At 45.3% G+C, this 21,827-nt stretch overlaps 1 protein-coding gene across 5 annotated transcripts in view; it reads left to right on the plus strand.

Annotated features, from left to right (window-relative positions):
* The window catches only part of casr (calcium-sensing receptor), a 104,043-nt gene that overhangs the window by 27,964 nt on the left and 54,252 nt on the right, over positions 1-21,827 (plus strand). For 2 of the 5 annotated variants that reach the window (XM_068040808.1, XM_068040809.1), the window contains exon 2: positions 14,334-14,410. The exons of 2 other annotated variants lie outside the window; for them this stretch is intronic. The gene's annotated coding sequence lies outside the window, so the exon portion shown is untranslated. Of the gene's footprint in view, positions 1-2,511; positions 2,642-14,333; positions 14,411-21,827 lie in introns of all 5 variants that reach the window. One more of the 5 variants, XM_068040810.1, reaches the window with a different exon arrangement.

Here is a 21,827-nt window from a genome sequence, read left to right on the forward strand (position 1 = left end):
AGATGCAGTGGTTTTTGTCGAGGTTCCTCCCAAGCAGCTCTGTAACACAGGAGTCTGTGCTCTACGGGCTGTTCCCAGGGACGCACACCGAGACAAACATCAACTGCTGCTGGAGTACTATCAATTCGGTGAAAGACGCCCTTTGGTCTGCCCGAAACTTGCTGGTCTTCCAGTGCAAAGAGTTGTCCACCACCGAATGTTGCAGACTGGCACATTCCAAGGTCCAGGACTACGTGCTGAGGGACGCACTAAAGCTTGGGGCAGCCGCAGCAAAGGCTCAATGGGGAAAGACCACAGTGTAAGGTCCCCCCACCAAGCTGAACTGAGGGGCTGGATCCATGGGAAACCCCTCGAACTGTATCGTTAATATTTTCATTTGCTGTAAATGTAAAACTGTAATTGGCATGACAATTGTGAAACGGAAGGGTTGTGAAGAAACTCATGATAGTATTGAAGGAAACTGATCTCCCTTGCAATGTTTGTATTTTTTGGTGCTGTTTGAAACTGTTTGGCAATGTAATTTTTACAGATTTTTATGAATAAAGTATATTTTGGAAACAAAAAGGTGGTTGTGTATAGGCCACTGGTACCAGGTATGAAATGGTAGATGTATAAATGCAGGAATTAGACAAGCATGTAGCAAAGGCAAAGTAGTTTTAATGGAGGGTTTAGCTTTCATATAGATTGGGATAAGCAGTCTAGTACTTGTCAGAATGGTTGTGAATTTCTTGAGCTTTTGCGGCATAGTTTTAAGCAGCAATATGCCCTAGAGCCAACAAGGAGCATGCCATATTAGATTTAGTAATGTGTAATGAGCCAGATTTAGTTAACAGTCGAAAGGTGCATGAATGTTTATCTAATAACAATCATAATATGATCGAGTTCAACATAATGTTTGAAAGGGAGAATTGTGAAACAGCTTCTAATATTCTCGAGTTAGGTCAGGGGCTGACTTCAATGGGATGACACAGAGACACGGTCACAGTAAACTGGGTAATTCTGTTAATTGATAAAATGACAGAAGATCAGAGGGAGGTGTTCAAAAAAGAATTTAATGTGATACAGAACCAGTTTATACCCCTTAAGAGGCAAGAGTTCTACTCACCAGAAAAAACAGTCATGGGCAGCTAAAGAGGTAAGAGACAACATTAAACTAAAAGAAAAGACATTTAAAAATGCAAAGAAACCACAGATCCTGGCAAATGAGAAAAATACAAAGAACAGCAAAGAGTGTAAGACCAAAATCAACACAAAAATATTTACCATTAAAGTAGGAAAAAGACAATGGTCGGCAGTAATGTGGGCTCCTTAAAAACTGATAACGATAATATTGTCAATGAAAATAAGGAAATTGTGGATATGGTGAATAATTATTTTGCATCAGCATTTACAGCAGAGGAAGAGGTCAGCATGCCAGACATCCCAAGAAATTAGTATTGCATCAGGGTCAGGGACTCATCAAAATTAACGTAAGCAAAATAACAGTAATTAAGAGAATAATGGCACTAAATAATGATAGATCCCCTGGACCAGATGATTTTCATCCCAGGGTTTTAAAGGAAGTAGGTGAGAAAATTTCAGATGCCCCAACTATAATCTTTCAAAGCTGTCTCAATTCAAGGAACCGTTCCTTTAGATTGAAACATTGCACGTCACTCCATTATTTAAGAAAGGTGAGAAAGGGAAACCAGGGAATTACAGACCAGTTAGCCAAAGATCTGTTGTTGGGAAATTGCTACAGTCTATGACTGGGATTTTCCAGGCCCTTTGAGGATGGCCTCCCAGAGGCGGCGGGGAGTGGGGTGGGGTGGGGGGGGGAGTGGCGGTGTAATACTACGTGGGGTGGTGTCAGAATGGAGTTCCAATGCCATGACGTCAGTACTGAATTTTACGAGGGGCAGACGGCATGACGGGATGAAAGAGCATGCAGATCCGACAATAAAGTAATTAAGGCATGTAAGGTGCGAATAGATCCAGATTTTACAGGTCTGTTTCAATTTAGCGCAAAGTGCAGGGAGCCACAGGGCTTCAGAGTCCCGGCAGGTATAGGAAGATGGCAATGAAGTGGCAGATAAAGGCTTCATGCAGCAGTCCTTGGTTGAGGCAGCATGCTTTAACTGGAAGGATAGTGCAGCGTAGCTGTTGCATTTTGTTGCAAGGAGGGGTGGTTCAGGTGCCAGGGTTTTGGGGCGTGCCACCAGAGTGCCATCTGGCAACTGGCACTTGGGTGGATTGAAAGGGGAGTGAGAGGGGTGAGGTTGGGGTGGATGGAGGAAGCATCTGGGAGAGAGGCCCTTGAGACCAGGGGCTGAATTTTACTGGCCCCTTGACGCTGCGAATCACGGCGCGGGAGCCGGTAGAATTCTGCGGGGAGAGACCCGCCTTGACCCGCAACGTCGAGAAGGGCCCGCTGTAAATTACCGGCAGTGGGGGGACCTCTGTGTGGCCCCTCCCCACTGCACGGCGGCGGCATCCCAATTACAATAAGTTAAACGGTACTTACCTCCACAGATTATGCAGCCCGCCCTCTCTCCATGGACACCTCCGGATTTTTTGCTGAACGGGCGGCCGTCACGTGCCATCCTGTTCACAATTGGAAAAGCCAGCGGGTCCTCAGAGGCAGAAGGTTTCGCGGCAAAAGGTAAGTTCCTTTTTAGGGGTCTCACTCTGCATTCTTAAAGGGAGGAAGGAGGGGTCTGGGATTACTGGAGGGAAAGCTCTGCAGGCATGAAGGGAGGTACTGTGCACCTTCTCTCCATAAACAGTGTATGCTCTGCATGTATTTGTGTTTGTGAAGGAGCAATGTCACTCTAGTCACCCTGTGTGTGGGGAAGGTGCCAGAAAGGGTAGGAGCATTAAGGTTATATGGATGGTGGTGGCAATTGATTCAGCTGGTAGGATCTTGATGTGGTCATGCTGTGCCACTCAGAATGTTGGCCAAGATGGGCAATGCCATGGCACGCCACATAGTTGATCCATGAAAGCAGCTGATGAACCCGTCAACACCAATCCCTGCCCTGTTAGGAACCTTCGAATACATGAAGGGTTCAACTTCATTTATCACATGGAAATAGGTATGGCTCGTCCTACATTGTGTGATCCTCTGCTCCTGAGGATCTGTATGCGCCAGAGGCAAAATCAAAAGGCAGGTGCGATCCACGTAGAGGCCCCCGGTCATGAGCAGCAGCCCCCAAAGGGAGCTCGCCATTACATTTGCCGTGCATCTACAGGCCCCATATGACATGCCATCGGATTTCAGAGGCGATTGCGCCTGTAGAGAGGGTGGTGATACATCTCTGTGCCCTGCTCAAAGATGACTTGCAGCCCATGGGCTTCAGTGGACCTCCTATGCCTTTGGTCCTCATTGTGGCAGCGGTTCTCAAGCCTGACGCCTGTGCAGATTTTCAGGGGCCCAACAGAGACCTTTGTGGGGTCATACAGTCAGCAGTGCACCGCTGCTTTAGGGAGGACACCAATGCCCTGCACCAGAGGACCAGTGAGGATGTCCGCTTAAGGACAGACTTTCACAGCCAGGCCCAGAGGGCCATCGGTTTTGGTACCATTGTCAGAGATCCATAGCTTGTAATGTTCATAGACTGCACTCATGTGGCCATCGGGCCTCCCACCAGGCTACCACCTGCAGACATCACCATGAAAGGAATCGTCTCAATTTAGGTGAAGCTGGTATGTGATCACCGCAGATGCTTTCTGCAAATCGTGACCGCTTCTCAGGCAGCTGTCATGACACCTGGGACCTGCGCCAGTCCCAGCTGCCACCGCTGTTCACTGAACTGGCTCAGATGGAGGGGTGGCTTCTTGGAGATAAGGGCTATCCCTTGCAGACATGGCTCCCGACACCAGTGAGAGACCCCACCACTGTTGAAGACGTGAGCTACAAGAGTCACCACTGAGCAGGAGATCGGCATGCTGAAAGAGCGCTTCCAATGCCTGGATGGATAGGGTGATGCCCTGTACTATGGGCCGAAAAGGCCAGCTCCTTTCTTTGCTGCTTTGCACAACTACGCACCCAATAGGGACCGTGCCTGGCACGATGAGGAGAGACGTCAACAGGATTCCTCCTTGGACTATGAGGACGCTGAGGACCTACAACATGAAAGACGCATGGGAGGGTAGATGGCACCCAGGCTCTGCACGCAGGGCTAGCAGTGAGCTAGGGATGTACGGCAGTGGCTTATCAGACAAAGGCTGTCTGCACCATAGGAACCGACATGAGCTCTGCAAGCCACACATCATCCTTGCTCACCTGCTGTGCTCCAGTCCACATCTGCAACATCCCTGTGTAAACTATTAGAGGCAGCAGCTGACTGAGCCAATGTCCATGTCACTGCATCCGTGGAGACGCTCATGAGTAATGGTGGCATGGCAATGACGTTATTGCATACGTTGGCTCTCCTGAAGGCCCAATGGTGCAAAGGGATGTGACTTTGGTACTACATGCTAGCACACATCATTCACACAGAGAAAAGGATACACATGTTGGTGAGGAACATTTAGTGAAAGACGTATTGCTGTGACACCTGTGCATTCCCATTTGTATCAGTGTGTTCTCTGTAAACCTCTGTAATACCTTTTAAGGTGTATTTAAGTCTCATGTCCTGGAATGTGCAAATTTAAGATTATTCACCCAGGTGCAGCACACCTACAAGAAGGAATGTTACACTTGAGTGGGAGAAGAGGATCGCCACTTCATAGGACACTGGGACACAGCAAGGTAAGTATGTGGCAGCAAAGCGGAAAGTGCTGGGATCGCTCAGTAGGTCAGGCAGCATCTGTGAAGCAGAGTTAACTTTCAGGTCTGTGAACTTGGTCAAGTTAACTCTGCTTCTCTCTCCACAGATGCTGCCTGACCTGCTGGATTTCTACAGCACTTTCTGCTTTGCTGCCAGATTGACAGCAGCCCCATTCTTCAGCAGTGAGGTGAGTATTCTTTGACAGCTGTCAGGAAGCAGGTGCTGGAGCGTTTAAAATAGGGCCCCAGCACCTGCTGCACAGCTGTCAAAAGGTCTCTCACTGTGCCGAATATCCTGCCTCTACCCACATGATATGGGGAGGGCGGCTCAGCGCCGTGATGCTAATGAGCCTCCGCGCGTAATATTGCGGGGGCTCTGTGGTGGCTGCTAAAGGTGGGCACCCCGCTGAGATTAAAGGGCATTGCAGCGCAGTGCCTGAATAAAATTCAGCCCCAGGAGTGCCCACCGGCCATGGGCATCATGCACTCAGGAGGCAGGTCCTCTAGTGAGGAAGAGAACATGAGAGGGAGAGAGCTGCAGCCACAGGCACTTGACAGCAGCAACCTCATGGCCATCTGCAGAGGCAGCCTCAGGGTGGGGAAGTGGGAGAAGGCCTCAGAAGGAATCACAAGCCGGCTGCAGTGCGAAGAAGGTATGGTTGCTAAATTTGCTGATGACACAATGATAGGTAGGAAAGTTAGTTGTAAAGAGGACATAAGGAGGCTACAAAGGGATATAGATAAGGTTAAGTAAATCTGGTAAATGGAGTATAATGTGGGAAAATGTGAAATTGTTCATTTTGGCAGGAAGAATAAAAAAGAAGCATATTATCTAAATGGTGAGAGATTGCAGAGCTCTGAGATGCAGAGGGATTTGGGTGTCCTGGTGCATGAATCGCAAAAGGTTGGTATACAGGTACAGCACGTAATTGGGAAAGCTAATGGAATGTTATTGTTTATTGCGAGGGGAATTGAATACAAAAGTAGGGAGGTTATGCTTCAGTTATACAAGGCATTAGTGAAACCATATCTGGAGTACTGTATACAGTATTGGTCTCCTTATTTAAGGAAGCATGTAAATGCTTTGGAAGCAGTTCAGAGAAGGTTTACTAGACTAATACCTGGAATGGGCAGGTTGTCTTATGAGGAAAGGTTGGACAAGCTAGGCTTGTATCCACTGGAGTTCAGAAGAGTAAGAGGTGACTTGATTGAAACATATAGAATCCTGAGGGGGCTTGACAGGATGGATGTGGAAAGGATATTTCCCCTTGTGGGAGAATCTAGAACTGGGGTCACTGTTTAAAAGTAAGGAGTCGCCCATTTAAGACAGAGCTGAGGAGAAATGTTTTCTCTCAGAAGGTCATGAGTCTTTGGAATTCTCATCCTCAAAAGACGGTGGAAGCAGTGTTTAAGTATTTTTAAGGCAGAGGTAGATAGATTCATGATAAGCAAGGGGGTGAAAGGTTTTGGGGTAGGTGGGAATGTGGAGTTGAGGTTACAATCAGATCAGCCATGATCTTGTTGAATGGCAGAGCAGGCTAGAGGGGCTGAGTGGCCTGCTCCTGCTCCTAATTCGTATGTTCGTATCTTTGTATGTAAGGTACCCTGTAATAAGGGTCTACAGACAGCAGATGAGCTAAACCCAAATGTCAAAGCAGCAGTGTCACCAAAGACTGCATCCCTCCAGAGAGGCCATCACAGATCTTTGTGCCATGATGAGAGATGAGCTGAGTCCCAGTGGTGTTGGTGGTCACACTATGCAAGTGACAGTGAAGGTCACCATAGCCCTTAACCTCTATGCCTCTGGTCCATTCCAGGGACCCACTGGAGATCATCTCCCAATCAGCAGCACATCATTACACCAAGGTGGTGACCGATGCCTTCTTCAGGAGGGCCCTCAATACATCCATTATTACACTGATCTGGACAGCCAGTCTGAGAGAGCCATGGGCTTTTCGGCCATCGCTGAATTGCCCCAGGTACAATGTGTGATAGACTGCCTGCATGCGGCAATCAAGGCTCCCATAGGCCAGCCAGTGGCCTTCATTAGCAGAAATGGCTTCCATTCCATCAATGCCCAACTGGTCATCTGTGACCACCACCTATGGATCCTGCAGGTGTGTGCTAAGAACCTTGGAAGAAGCCACAACATCTGCAAAGTCAGGTATTCCCAGGTGCCAGAGCTTTTCATTCCCCTCGCCTGCCTTCCGGGTTGGATCCTTAGTGACAAATGCTAAAGAGACGGTTACTGCCTCCAGTGAGGAACCCAAACACAAAAGCAGAGGAGAAATACAACACGCCACGTGGCAACCCAAGCCACCATCGAACAGGCTATTGGTCTTCTGAAGCTGAGATTCAGGTTTCTGGATTGATCCAGTGATGCCCTTCAATATGCCCCAGCAAGGGTCTCACGTATCAGGTGGACTGCTGCACAACTTGGCACTGCGGTGTGGGAAGGCCCTGACCAATGAGGATGTAGTGGAATGCAATACATCCTCAGATGAGGATGATGATGAAGAAGGTGATGAGCAGCCTCTGCATCCTGTAAGACACCAGGGAGCGCATGGAAGGTGCAATGACATAGGTGCTGGGGAGGCTCGGAGGCTCTTGTACATAGATGTTTCAGATGACCCTTGCTACATCATCATTCAAATCAAATAATGGTCTGCCTTCATCCTGCAGTGTTGCTGTTTACCTCAGAAGCCCAGAACGGAAGACCTTATGTTGAAAGGTCACTGACCTGAAACGTTAACTCTGCTTCTGTCTCCACAGATCTCTGCCAGACCTGCTGAGTATTTCTAGCAATTTTGTTTTTTATTACAAGCAGTAACTCCTTAAGAATGTATTCACTTGTAAACCCCAAGTACATCTTGTGGATTTTCTTAATTCTCCTACAAGTGCTCCTAGGTTGTGCTCCCCCTACGTTGTCAGCTGAGGTGGAGGCAGGTTGCTGACCCAGCTGGCCCGTGGCTTGGGATGATCTTGGTGGCCGTCCTCTGGTCACCTGAGGCCTGGAGGGTCCTGGCATGCTCAAGGTCTCATGTACAGGTGCAGGAGCCTCCTCAGATGTCGCAGCAACTTGAGGTTGTGGTATCACTGGCAGAGAGGCTGAGGAGCCGCTGTCCGCACTCGGAGCGCCCTGAGAGGAGCCCACCAGATGTGGAAGGCAGCCGCTCCTCCTCCTTCACAAGGCAGTCTTGTACCTCCCTGCTCACCTGAATAGAACAAGAGCCTGGTGGAGACTCCAGATGCCTCGTTTCCCCCTCTTGCTTTGTCACTGCTGCATAGAGGGCATGGACAAGACAATAGCATGCAGGTTTACATGCACCTCTGGCATCCACTGGCTGGCCTGCTGGACTGTCCAGGAGAGTCACCAATTTTTTGATAGAGGAGGCCACATGTGCAGAGGAGAGGGAAATGACAGCACTCATGCCTTGGATAGACTTTTCCATTGTCCGAGCCGGGTGCGCATACCCTCTGGTATCTCCACCAGATCTTCATGCACCTCATGCTGTACGTCCAGCATCTGCCACCGGATGCCATCAGCCTTCGTCTTAGCTTCAGCCTGGCCTCCCTCACTCCTCTGAGGGTCAGTGGCCTCGCCTGTCACAGCCTCCAACAGCTGCTCAGTCACGTTTGTGGTACTCTCATCAGGTTGTGACCCTGAACCTAAGCGTGAACTGATATCCACTGACATGAGAGTATTTGCGCTGGTGGAGAGTGCAGGGGAATAATGTGACAGTGCACTCGATGAGGTTCCCTCCTCCTCCTCAGGGGTGGAAGGCTGTGCCCCGGACATGACAGCTCTCTGTTCTTGTGGCTGAGCTGCAGGAGAGAACTGATAGATTAATGGGTTTTGCCCTTCCAAACATGTGCCTCCCAAATCGCCTGGTGTGTAGATCCATGTTTGTGCAGTGGAGGACACAGGAGCACCATCCCACATGCTCAACCAAGGCTCCCTGGTGTTGGGTGTCGGGTTGGGTTGCACTTCCGGATCCGGCATTCAGGCTCGGGTCAGGTTGGGTCGGACACGCTCTATCACAGGTAAGTGGCTCCACTGTTAATTTAATTTTTAGCCTAGAAAGGTGGTTTTGTTACAGTTATTTTAAGCTTGTGCAGATCAGCAAGAAAGTGAAAAACGGAAGGTAAGTTAACTGATGGTCGGGTAGGGTCGGGCACGGGATAAAATGGAAGGACTCGGGCCGGGTCAGACTCGGGTCAGATGTGGTTCTGTCAGGCTCAGGTTGGGTTTTAGTTTGCAGATCTGAGCTGACCTTTACTATCAAGTCCCTCAGGATCTTATGGCCGGAATTTTACGCCGCCCAAGCAGGTCGGCTGGTGGCGTGGGGGCGGTGTAAAATTGAACGGCAGGCTCTGGGAGGCCTACCCGCCCTGCTTCCGCCTCCAGACAAGTTTACGGCGTGGGAAACGGCCCGCCCGCCCGAGGCCAATCAAGGCCCTTAAGTGGCCACTTAACAGCCACTTAAGGGCCCTCGCCCACCTCCACGGGTGTGCTGGAGACGTGACAGGCCGCCCAGCGATAGCTGCCAGCCTTTCCACGCCCCGGTGAGGGGGGGTGGCATGGCAGTCAGGCACAAGGTGTCCGATTGAGGGCCGCCCCCACCTCCCAACCCACCCCCGGGAGCCAAGACACCCCCTTCCTCCCAAACAACCACTCCAACCTCACCAGGGAAGGACCAATCCCCCTGGTGAGGCATGCCCCGACTTACCTTCCCTCCTCGATCCTTGGCATCGGCTGGGCTGCAGTCCCAGCAGTGGCCACCACTCCCAGTGGCGCTGATTGGCCAGCAGCTCACTGAGGCGGGACCTCCTCCCTCAAGTGGGTGTAAGTCCCGCCTCGGGACAATTAAAGCCTGGGGACCTGTAAGATACGGGTCGGATCCCCAGGCTAGGCAGAAGCGGGTTCACCACCGACTTTCACGTCAGAGTCCGGCTCCCGTCCATCCACCATAAAATTCCGGCCTATATGTTTCAATTAGATCACCTCTTATTCTTCTAAACTCCAATGGATACAGACCCAACCTCACAGACTCACAGAATCACAGAATTGTTACAGCGCAGAAGGAGGCCATTTGGCCTATCATGTCCACACTGGCTCTCTGAAAGAGCAATTCCCTCAGTTCCATTCCCCTGCCTTCTCCCCGTAACCCTGCACATTCTTCCTTTTCAAATAACTGGCTAATTCCCTTTAGAATGCTTCAGTTGAATCTGTCTCCACCACTTTCTCAGGCAGTGCATTCCAGACCTTAACCACTCACTGCGTGAAAAAGTTATTCCTCACATCACTTTTGCTTCTCTTGCCAAATACTTTAAATCTGTGCCCTCTCGTTAGAGTCATAGAGTTCGGCCCATCGTGTCTGTGCCGGCCATCAAGCACCTATCTATTCTAATCCCATTTTCCAGCACTTGGCCCATAGTCTTGTATGCTATGGCGTTTCAAGTGCTCATCTAAATACTTCTTAAATGTTGTGAGGGTTCTTGCCTCTACCACCCTTTCAGGCAGTGTGTTCCAGATTCCAACCACCCTCTGGGTGAAAATATTTTTCCTCAAATCCCCTTTAAACCTCCTGCCCCTTACCTTAAGTCAATGCCCCCTGGTTATTGACACCTTCACTAAGGGAAAAAGTTTCTTCCTATCTACCCTATCTATGCCCATCATAATTTTGTATACCTCAATCATGTCCCCCCTCAGCCTTCTCTGCTCTAAGGAAAACAACCCTAGCCTTTTCAGTCTCTCATCATAACTGAAATGCTCCAGCCCAGGCAAATCTCCTCTGCACCCTCTCCAGTGCAATCATATCCTTCCTATAGTGTGGGAACTACGAGTGGGAACAGTTTCTTTCTATCTACTCTGTCCAGACCTCTCATGATTTTAAATACTTCTATCAAATCACCTCTCAGCCTTCTCTTCTCTAAGGAAAAGAGTCCTAACTTCTCCAATCTATCTTCATAACTGAAATTCCTCATTCCTGGAACCATTCTCATGAATGTTTTCTGTACTCTCTCCAATGCCCGCACATCTTTCCTTAAGTGTCGAGTCCAGAATTGGACGCAATACTCCAGCTGAGGCCGAGCTAGTGTCTTATACAAGTTCAACATAACTTCCTTGCTGTTGTACTCTATGCCCCTATTAATAAAGCCCAGGATACTGTATGCTTTATTAACCACTCTCTCAACCTATCCTGCCACCTTCAATGACTTATGCACATATACACCCAGGTCCTTCTGCTCCTGCACCCCCTTTAGAATTGTACCCTTTATTTTATATTGTCTCTCCACGTTCTTCTTACCAAAATGAATCACCTCACATTTCTCTGCATTGAAATTCATCTGCTACCTGTCTGCCCATTCCACCAACTTGTCTATGTCCTTTTGAATTTCTACACTATCCTCCTCATAATTCACAATGCTTCCAAGTTTCATATCATCTAGAAACTTTGAAATTGTGCCCTGTACACTGGGGTCTAGGTCATTAATATATATCAGGAAAAGCAAGGGTCCCAACACTGATCCCTGGGGAGCTCCACTACAAACCTTCCTCCAGCCCAAAAAACATCCATGAACCACTACTCTTTGTTTCCTGTCACTCAACCAATTCCATATCCATGTTGCTACCATCCCTTTTATTCCATGAACTACAAGTTTGCTCACTAGTCTGTTCTGTGGCACTGTATCAAATGCCTTTTTAAAGTCCATGTACACCCATCAACAGCATTGCCCTCATCAATCCTCTCTGTTACCTCTTCAAAAAACTCCTTCAAGTTAGTTAAACATGAATTTCCCTTAAGAAATCCAGCGGCAAGAGGCAGAGAGTAGGGATAATGGGCAGGTAATTACAGAATGTATTAAGTGGCGTTCTGCAAGGAGCCTCAGCTACTCACACTGTGTTCATTAATGACTTAAATAATGGGATAGAAAGCCACATATCCACATTTGCTGATGATAGGCAACTTTGTAAGCAGTATAGATGGAAGCATAGCATTACAAAGAGATGTTGATAGGTTAAGTGAATGGGCAAACTGTGGCATATGGATTTCAATGTAGACAACTGTGAGGTCATTCACTTTGGAACTAAAAATGACAGAACAGTGTATTTTCTAAATGGTGAAAAACTAGAAAACAGTGGAGAACCAAAGAAACTTGGCAGTCCAGGTACACAGATTATTAAAATGTCATGAAGAGGTACAGAAAATAATCAAAAAGACTTTGTATCTAGAGGACTAGAATACAAGGGGGTAGTAGTCATGCTTCAGCTATACAAAGCCCTGGTTAGACTACACCTGGAGTACTGTGAGCAGTTCTGAGCACCACACCTTAGGAAGGATATACTGGCCTTTGAGGGAGAACAGTGTAAATTTACCAGAATGATACCTGGACTCCAAGGGTTAAATTACAAGGCAAAATTACACAAACTTGGGTCATAGTCACTGGAATTTAGAAGGTTAGGTGCTGATTTGATCAAGGTTTTCAAGATATTAAGGGGAACAAACAGTGTAGATGGAGTGAAACTATTTCTGCTGCTTGGGGAGTCCAGAATTAGAGGCCATAGTCTAAAAATTAGAGCCAGACCTTTCAGGAATGAAATTAGGAAACATATCTAATGGGCGGCACAGTGGCGCAGTGGTTAGCACCGCAGCCTCACAGCTCCAGCGACCCGGGTTCAATTCTGGGTACTGCCTGTGTGGAGTTTGCAAGTTCTCCCTGTGTCTGCGTCGGTTTCCTCCGGGTGCTCCGGTTTCCTCCCACATGCCAAAGACTTGCTGGTTGATAGGTTAATTGGCCTTTATAAATTGCCCCTAGTATAGGTAGGTGGTAGGGAAATATAGGGACAGGTGAGGATGTGGTAGGAATATGGAATTAGTGTAGGATTAGTATAAATGGGTGGTTGATGGTCGGCACAGACTTGGTGGGCCGAAGGGCCTGTTTCAGTGCTGTATCTCTAAACTAAACTAAACTAAATCTACACACAATGGGTATTAGACATAGAAGCATAGAAAATAAGAGCAGGAGTAGGCCATTCAGCCCTTTGGGCCTGCTCCGCCATTCAAAAAAGATCATGGCTGATCGTCTAATTCAGTACCCTGTTCCTACTTTTTCCCCATATCCCTTGATCCCTTTGGCATTAAAAAATATATCTATCTCCTTCTTGAATATATTTAATGACTTGGCCTCCACTGCCTTCTGCGGTAGAAAATTCCACAGGTTCACCACCCTCTGAGTTGAAGAAATTTCTCCTCATCTCGATTCTAAATGGCATACTCCGTATCCTGAGACTGTGACCCCTGGTTCTGGACTCCCCAGCCATCGGGAACATCCTCCCTGCATCTCGACGTTTGGAAATCTCTTCTGAAAATGGCAATTATTGATAGATCAATTGTTAATTTTATATCTGAGATTGTTAGATTTTTGTTACTCAAAAGTATTAAGGGATATGGGGAAAAAAATGAGTATATGGAGTTAGGTTGCAGATCAGCTAGGATGTAATTGAACGGCAGAACAGGTTGGAGGGGCTAAATGGCCTACTCCCATTCCTATGTTCATATCACTATGGACAAGTCTATCTCTGTGCTTTTGCTTTTCAGTGGTGAGACAGGAAACAAAGTTACCTGCTTCTAACCTTTTTATTTGGTCTCATTTTAACCTATTTTAATTCAGCAATCTGTATGTTTAGTGTACCCTTTTGTAGGTTTCTCTTTGCTTTTGAGTGAGACAGTACAGTGGAATTTCGGAGACCTAACTGTCTGTTACTATGCTGTAGAGGGTTTGTCAGTGAGTTACTATTAACTTTTACACTAACTGCAAATAACAATGTAGAATACATATCTGTTGACTGTAATCATAGGGGTGCTATTAGGCTATCTTATTTTCATCAGGAAGAAAAGAAAAATGATGGGCTTTCTGGAAATATGAAGAAAAACAGAAAATTGTAGAAATGTACAGCAGGTCTATTAGTAGCTAAAGGACAAGGATAAGTGAGGATCATTAAAGAGGGTTTTTATTGGAGATTTAAAAACCAATGAACCAATGTTTTCTTGAGTTCTATTTTTAGCATCAAAATAAAACAGGAGAGAATGGACAGACTTAAAAGTATTGATAAATTCAGAGAAAATTGTTAAAAAATCTTTTTTTATTTGGAACATTTCTACAAAAGCAATGTTTGAGATGCTGAAACATTTGTGAGGCACAGTACAAACAAATCAGACAAATAGATTCTTTCCATTTCATTCATAAAGAAAACAACAGCACTATACAGTTTGAGTCATGGGTTAAAGTAAAATAAAAATTAATCACTTGAGCTAATAAAAAAATTCTATATTCTCCATTTCTTTTGCTCTGAAAGTCAACACCAGACTTTAACATTCCATAATGATGGGTTAATGTTTTGGGTGTGACCTTTCAGCAAAATTGGCCAGAAGGTCACGCAAAGAAAAATCTTAATCTATCTTTCTCTTTCAGATCCTGACTGACCAGGAGTTCCTGTTTGTATTTAAGTTTTCTTGTTATCTGTTATCGCAGGCAGAATTCTATACAATTCAAATTCGCTTTTTCTTTCCATCCTCAGTGCAACTGAGCTGAAGTGAACCCCTTCACTGCACTGATGAACTTTCCAGTTGAATGTTCAACCATTCAAGGACTCAGGTATTGGACATTTACATGTTTGGGATGATGATACCATATTGACATGATGACAAAGTAACACATGCCATATGTATTAAGGAGAATGGACTCTAATTCAGCAACCACAAGTCAGGGCCATTTTATTAATGGGTCAAGTATTTAACCTTCTGACCTGTACAGAACCATTTAATATTGTTCTAAAAATCACTGTTCGTGCCCTAGTAACTCAGCGAATAACTATGAATTTACTTGGGAAATCACAAACTTCTGTGAATGTTGTATCAGAGCTTATTTTTACTGACAGAGTTTAATGCCTAGCTGACTAATGATGAATCATGTGGAGCTTAGAAGCAGGTCCTGTACTGGGCACTGATTTGAATGTATAGAAACTGTAGTATAAGGGTATCAAAGGCTTAATCTTGAGAGAATGTAAAGATTACCACCTACCAAGATGGGGTAAGATTTCATGTGGGAGAGACTCAAGAACAGTTACAGCTTTTGAAGGAGACACGCAGGCTAGTGTGGAGTGTATATAGTTACTGTACAATAAAAATTAATGTTTAAACAATACGGTTCTAAGAACCTCTCTGGATAGACTCTATACAGTGGCAGTATAAAGAACCGAATATATAACAATGGTGAACAACTCTGGGATTGAACTCCTATACCCAGAAGAGAAAACTTGAAGCAACAATCATCCTTCAGCCAGTAGAGAAGAAACTTTAAAACAAGTAGCTGAAAAGAAAAAACAAACTACATACCATAGAAGGCGGAGAAAAGCTCCATAGAACGGAAGCATGGCTGAAAATCAAAACGATCGGGTGAGTCATTGTGTCGACGATCGAGAAATCCCAGTAAAAAAAAGCCTTTGAAGAGCTTAAAAACTTAATTTTCTAAAGGTTCCGTGTGAGCGAGAAAGGAAAAAAGGGAAAACCCAATCCCTCACTTGGGCTGAACGCAAGGGCGAAAAGCGGGAAAACCCTGAAAAGCGCACAAACTGAACAAAAGTCCAATGGTGAAAAAAGCACAAGAAACCCCTGAACACAGCAGAGTCTCCATTAATGCAGCAAAGCTGAAGGAAAAAAAATAATTAAAGCAGTCAAGCTTGAATGTAAATAAATAATCTCTTGCCCTCAAAAAGCAAAGGGGAAACCCCTTGAACTGTCTATTGAAAAACTCTGTCAATTCTAATAGGCAGCTATGTAAACATTTCAGTGAACTACTTAAGCAAAGGGAAACCCCAGAGAACCGATAAAAGAATCAAACAGGGACCGCTCCCAAGAACCTGCTACACTCCATCAAAGCAATCTAGCCTGAAAAAAAGAGTTTCTTAAAGGGGAACACTCCTAAAGAGTCTATAAAATCTTTAAAAATGGATCAAAATTTGGGAGTGTATGAGTGTTTCAAAGTCACAAGGGATCCAATCAGATTTAAAACTGGGTACAATGGAGGAAAAGGTTCCTCAGATACAAAATTGTTTCAAAATTGGTCAATAAATCCGAAACAGTGCATGTGAATACATTATTATATTTAATTGGTGCTGTAGCTAATAATATAATAGCAAGACAAAGTATTGATGAAACATCAGCCAAATTTGATGAAGTCTTAAATGCTAGCGATTCCTACTTCAATTTGGGCAGCAATAACAGACCATTCCTGTGAGGAGAGAAAAGATCTTGGCTCAGGAAACCTCCTGTTACAGTTCAGTTCCTTCGCCAGAGGGCTGAACAAGAAGCATCAGGAAAAAAGGTACACTACTGGGGGGAGAGCGAAAGACACCTTTAAACCCTGCCAGCAATGTGGTGCAAAAACTTTCCACAAGTGTGAGCAATGTCCCGCCAATAGAGCAGAATGCTTTCATTACAGAAAAATAGGGCATTTCAGTAAGATGTGTTGAAATAAAATCTTGACTACCTCAAGCCTAAAGGAAAAGACAGGTAAATGAAGTTGCGCAACCTCCTGCAGTATACCAATCGAAATATTTTCTGAGTGAAAACAATGATTCGAAACAAGCATTTTGGTCAACAGACGTTTATGTCAATGGGCATATCACTAATTTCAAACTCAACACCAGAGAAAGTGTGACAGTCCTGTCAGATAAAGAGCCCTGGCTATCCACACACGTTCTGCAACCAACAGAAACTCAGTTACATGGCCCAGGAGGTATTGTACTTGTAGTAAAGGGGAAGTTACAAGAGACACTTCAATTTAGGGGAAACCAGACATTATATGTCCTAAGAAATCAGGAGTTCTCACTCTTAAGTAGAAGAGCTTGTCTTTATCTTCATATTATAAAGAAAGTTGAAGAAGTTAAACATGAAGAATCCAGAAGCCAGGACAGATGGAGAGTTCCCCAATCTGACCTGAGCACTGCAGAGAGTCCGGATTCCACCAGAGAACCCGCACAATGCAAAGAGAACCCACACAACACAGCACAGACCGCCATGCCGCTCAAAGATTACCAGAGCGAGAAAGAGAAGTGCAGCAAATTCCTACAGGAGTGTTACACAGACAGTGAACTTGGGAAGAAGCAAGTCCAACAAATTTGTCAGGTACACAGACAAGATCGAAGAGAACCTCTAATTTTGCCCCAATTCCCAACTATACCATGGGAACGGTTGGCGATAGATTTATTCTTCTTTGAGGGAAGACCCTATCTAATTATTGTTGATTACTTCTCAAGATGGATCGAAGTTAAGCGGGTGCACACAAAAACACCTGGAGCAGTCATCAGAGTTTTACAAGAAGTTTTCGCAACACATGGTATACCTGATCAGATAGTATCTGATAATGAGCACAATTTACAAACGATTACTTCATGCACTTTGCAGAAGAATGTGGGTTTGTTCACCTAACAAGCTCTCCTAAGTATCCACAATCAAATGGAGAAGCTGAGCGAGCAATCAGAACCATTGAAACTATGTTGATGGAAAATCAAGATTTCCAATTAGCACTACTGACAGACAGAACTATTCCATTATTGTGCAGATTAGCACCATCAGAACTCTTAATGGGAAGAAAGCTTCAAACACAACTTCCAATTCTACACAAGAAATTGCTTCCAGGATTGCAAAGCAAGGATTATCAGAAAGCACAAGACAGAGAAAAGTCATATTGAAACAAACAGACCCATTATTATAACAGAAGATACCTTAAAGGAAATCTACCAAAGTTACCAGAAGGGCAAAAGGTATGGGTACGAGACCAAAATAAAGAAGGGGTAATTCTCTAAAAAGATGAGAATCAACAGCGATCTTATCTAGTACGGACTCAAGAAGGTTCTATATGGAGAAATAGAAGGAATCTTATTCCTTTACATCAAAGATGTCAATTGGTCATACATTTAGACAACTCAGATAATGAACCAAAAATTCAAAAAGCACCAAATGCTACAAACCTCAACGAAGGCCGTCCAAGTCAAGAAACAAGGGATTAGAGAAAGACTACCAATCTTCCACATCTGATGACAACAAGATCAGGGAGAGTTGTGAAGCCTCCTGATAGGTTGAATCTATGAAGTCGGAGACTTTGGGGGGGGAGATGGGGTAGCATGCTGTCAGGCAAACCCCCCAACTACCAAGACTGAGGCACACATGATTTTGCCACATGAACATTAAAACATTAAAACTTCCAGCCCCTGGCTGCAAGGACATTTAGATAGTACCAGACAGTGTTGAAACAAAGGAACCAGTCCCCACCCCAATACACAGAAGAGACCTGGGCAAACCAGTCGGTCACATGACCACCTGCTGGCCAACTAGGGGAGTTTTAAGCTGGAAAACAGAATTTGAACTCAGAACGCCGTGTGCTCCTGGAACTGAAGCAAGAATTACCTCCTCTCCTTTCTGCCCTCATCTCGCTCTCACCAGCTTCAGAAACCATTGAAGACATGTAAACTCAAAGAGAGAAAAGTTTTCTATGGGAACAAGGTTTAAGAAGAATACTGGTCCCCAACGAAACACCAGACCATATCTTTAATCAAGGACTACAGCTCAAAAAACAGTAACAAAATATTGCCTCAAACTTTTCCACTTTATCTTTTCTTCTCTTTTCTGTCCCTATCTGCATGTGTATATCGCATGTGCATGCTAGCGTGGGCGCATCATATATCCATAGGTATTAACCGTGTTAGAGTTTAAGTTTAAGTTTTAATAAAATTTCATCTTTCTTCTTTAAACCTCAGAAAGCCTGTGTGAATTGGTTTCTTTGTCTTATAATTGGAAAGCTGTGAACAAGGGTTCACAAAACAGGGAGCTTAAAACACAGTGTGTTTAAATATAAAACCCTATTACAATAACACCAGGTAAAGACAGCAAAAGACCCCTAGACACATTTCTCACCTGGTCGTAACAATGTAAATAAAAAAGTGAATGTAAATAAATATATATTGTGATAAAGATTTGGAGATGTAGTATAAGGGTATCAAAGGGTTAATCTTGAGAGAATGTAAAGATTATCGCCCACCATGATGAGGTAAGAGATCATGTGGGAGAAACGCGAGAACAGTTACAGCGTGTCTTTTGAAGGAGACACATAGGCTAATGTGGAGTGTATATAGTTACTATGAAATAAAGATTAATGTTTAAACAATACAGTCTAAGAACCTTTCTGGCTAGACTCTATACGGTGGCAGCTTAAAGAACCATATATATAACAGAAACAAATAACCCAAATATATGTTAGCCCTGCATCCAGCTGAAATCTCTACATATCAACTCTGAAATATCTTTATCTTCTGTTCCCCAATTCCTCCCAACTCAAGTTGTCATCATGAAAAAAAAATGACGACTCACTTGCATGCACATTCTGCACCTACACTCCCTGTACATGCACATACTGTGAATTCATACTCTGTATATCAACACCCTGTTTTTTATGTATATATAGATATTGTACATGTATACTATGTACATATACACTCTGCACCTCTCTATATTCTCTATATTCACACCCTGTACCTGCACACTGTTTACATACACACACTGCATTTATACAGCGCCTGATATTCTTATTTAAGAACTGCTCACATGCCCTTGTCCACATAGATTTCTATTTCAAACAAACATCCAAGTATCATTATTTAGTATAAACATAAACCTGCCTAGGATGGCTAGACTGCTAAACACAGATTAAAGCACTAGATGGGTTACCGTCAGGGGAAGGAGAGGGAACCAGCAGGCAGTGCAGGGATCCCCTGTGGCCGTTTCCCTCAACAACAGGTATACCGTTTTGGATACTGTTGGGGGAGACGACTTACCAGGGGTAGGCAATGGGATACAGGTCTCTGGCGCAGAGTCTGTCCCTGTTGCTCAGAAGGGAAGGGGTAAGAGGAGCAGAGCATTAGTCATTGGGGACTCCATAGTTAGGGGAACAGATAGGAGGTTTTGTGGGAACGAGAGAGACTCACGGTTGGTGTGTTGCCTCCCAGGTGCCAGGGTATGTGATGTCTCGGATCGTGTTTTTGGGATCCTCAAGGGGGAGGGGGAGCAGCCCCAAGTCGTGGTACACATAGGCACCAATGACATAGGTAGGAAGACAGATGGGGATTTAAGGCAGAAATTCAGGGAGCTAGGGTGGAAGCTTAGAGCGAGAACAAACAGAGTTGTTATCTCTGGGTTGTTGCCCGTGCCACGTGCTAGCGAAGTGAGGAATAGGGAGAGAGAGGAGTTGAACACGTGGCTGCAGGGATGGTGTAGGAGGGAGGGTTTTGGTTTCCTGGATAATTGGGGCTCTTTCTGGGGTAGGTGGGACCTCTACAAACAGGATGGTCTTCACCTGAACCAGAGAGGTACCAATATCCTGGGGGGGAGATTTGCTAGTGCTCTTCGGGGGGGTTTAAACTAATTCAGCAGGGGGATGGGAACCTAAATTGTAGTTCCAGTGTGCAGGATGTTGAGAGTAGTGAGGTCAGGGATAAGGTTATAAGGACACAAGAGGGCACTGGCAAGCAAGAGCTTGGTTTAAAATGTGTCTACTTCAACGCCAGGAGCATCCGGAATAAGGTGGGTGAGCTTGCAGCATGGGTTGGTACCTGGGATTTCGATGTTGTGGCCATTTCAGAGACATGGGTAGAGCAGGGACAGGAATGGATGTTGCGGGTTCCGGAATTTAGATGTTTCACTAAGAACAGAGAAGATGGTAAAAGAGGGGGGGGGGGGTGGGTGTGGCATTGTTAATCAAGGAAAGTATTACAGCGGCAGAAAGGACGTTTGAGGACTCGTCTACTGAGGTAGTCTGGGCCGAGGTTAGAAACAGGAGAGGAGAGGTCACCCTGTTGGGAGTTTTCTATAGACCTCCAAATAGTTCCAGAGATGTAGAGGAAAGGATAGCAAAGATGATTCTTGACAGGAGCGAGAGTAACAGGGTAGTGGTTATGGGGGACTTTAACTTTCCAAATATTGACTGGAAATACTATAGTTCGAGTACTTTAGCTGGGTCTGTTTTTGTCCAGTGTGTGCAGGAGGGTTTTCTGACACAGTATGTAGACAGGCCAACCAGGGGCGATGCCACATTGGATTTGGTACTGGGTAATGAACCCGGCCAGGTGTTAGATTTAGAAGTTGGTGAGCACTTTGGTGATAGTGATCACAATTCGGTTAGGTTTACCTTAGCGATGGGCAGGGACAGGCATATACAGCAGGGCAAGAATTATAGCTGGGGGAAAGGAAATTATGATGCGATTAGGCAAGATTTAGGATGCGTAGGATGGGGAAGGAAACTGCAGGGGATGGGCACAATCGAAATGTGGAGCTTATTCAAGGAGCAGCTACTGCGTGTCCTTGATAAGTATGTACCTGTCAGGCAGGGAGGAAGTTGTCGAGCGAGGGAGCTGTGGTTTACTAAAGAAGTTGAAGAGCTTGTCAAGAGGAAGAAGAAGGCTTATGTTAGGATGAGACGTGAAGGCTCAGTTAGGGCGCTTGAGAGTTACAAGCTAGCCAGGAAGGATCTAAAGGGAGAGATAAGAAGAGCAAGGAGAGGACACGAGAAGTCATTGGCGGATAGGATCAAAGAAAACCCTAAGGCTTTCTATAGGTTTATCAGGAATAAAAGAATGACTAGAGGTAGGTTAGGGCCAATCAAGGATAGTAGTGGGAAGTTGTGTGTGGAATCGGAGGAGATAGGGGAAGTGTTAAATGAATATTTTTCGTCAGTATTTACAGTGGAGAAAGAAAATGTTGTCGAGGAGAATACTGAGATACAGACTACTAGGCTAGATGGGATTGAGGTTCACAAGGAGGAGGTGTTAGCAATTTTGGAAAGTGTGAAAATAGATAAGTCCCCTGGGCCAGATGGGATTTATCCTAGGATTCTCTGGGAAGCCAGGGAGGAGATTGCAGAGCCTTTGTCCTTGATCTTTATGTCGTCATTGTCGACAGGAATAGTGCCGGAAGACTGGAGGATAGCAAATGTTGTCCCCTTGTTCAAGAAGGGGAGTAGA

Source organism: Heterodontus francisci, chromosome 10 (genome assembly GCF_036365525.1).
Source record: "Heterodontus francisci isolate sHetFra1 chromosome 10, sHetFra1.hap1, whole genome shotgun sequence".
Taxonomy (NCBI): domain Eukaryota; kingdom Metazoa; phylum Chordata; class Chondrichthyes; order Heterodontiformes; family Heterodontidae; genus Heterodontus; species Heterodontus francisci.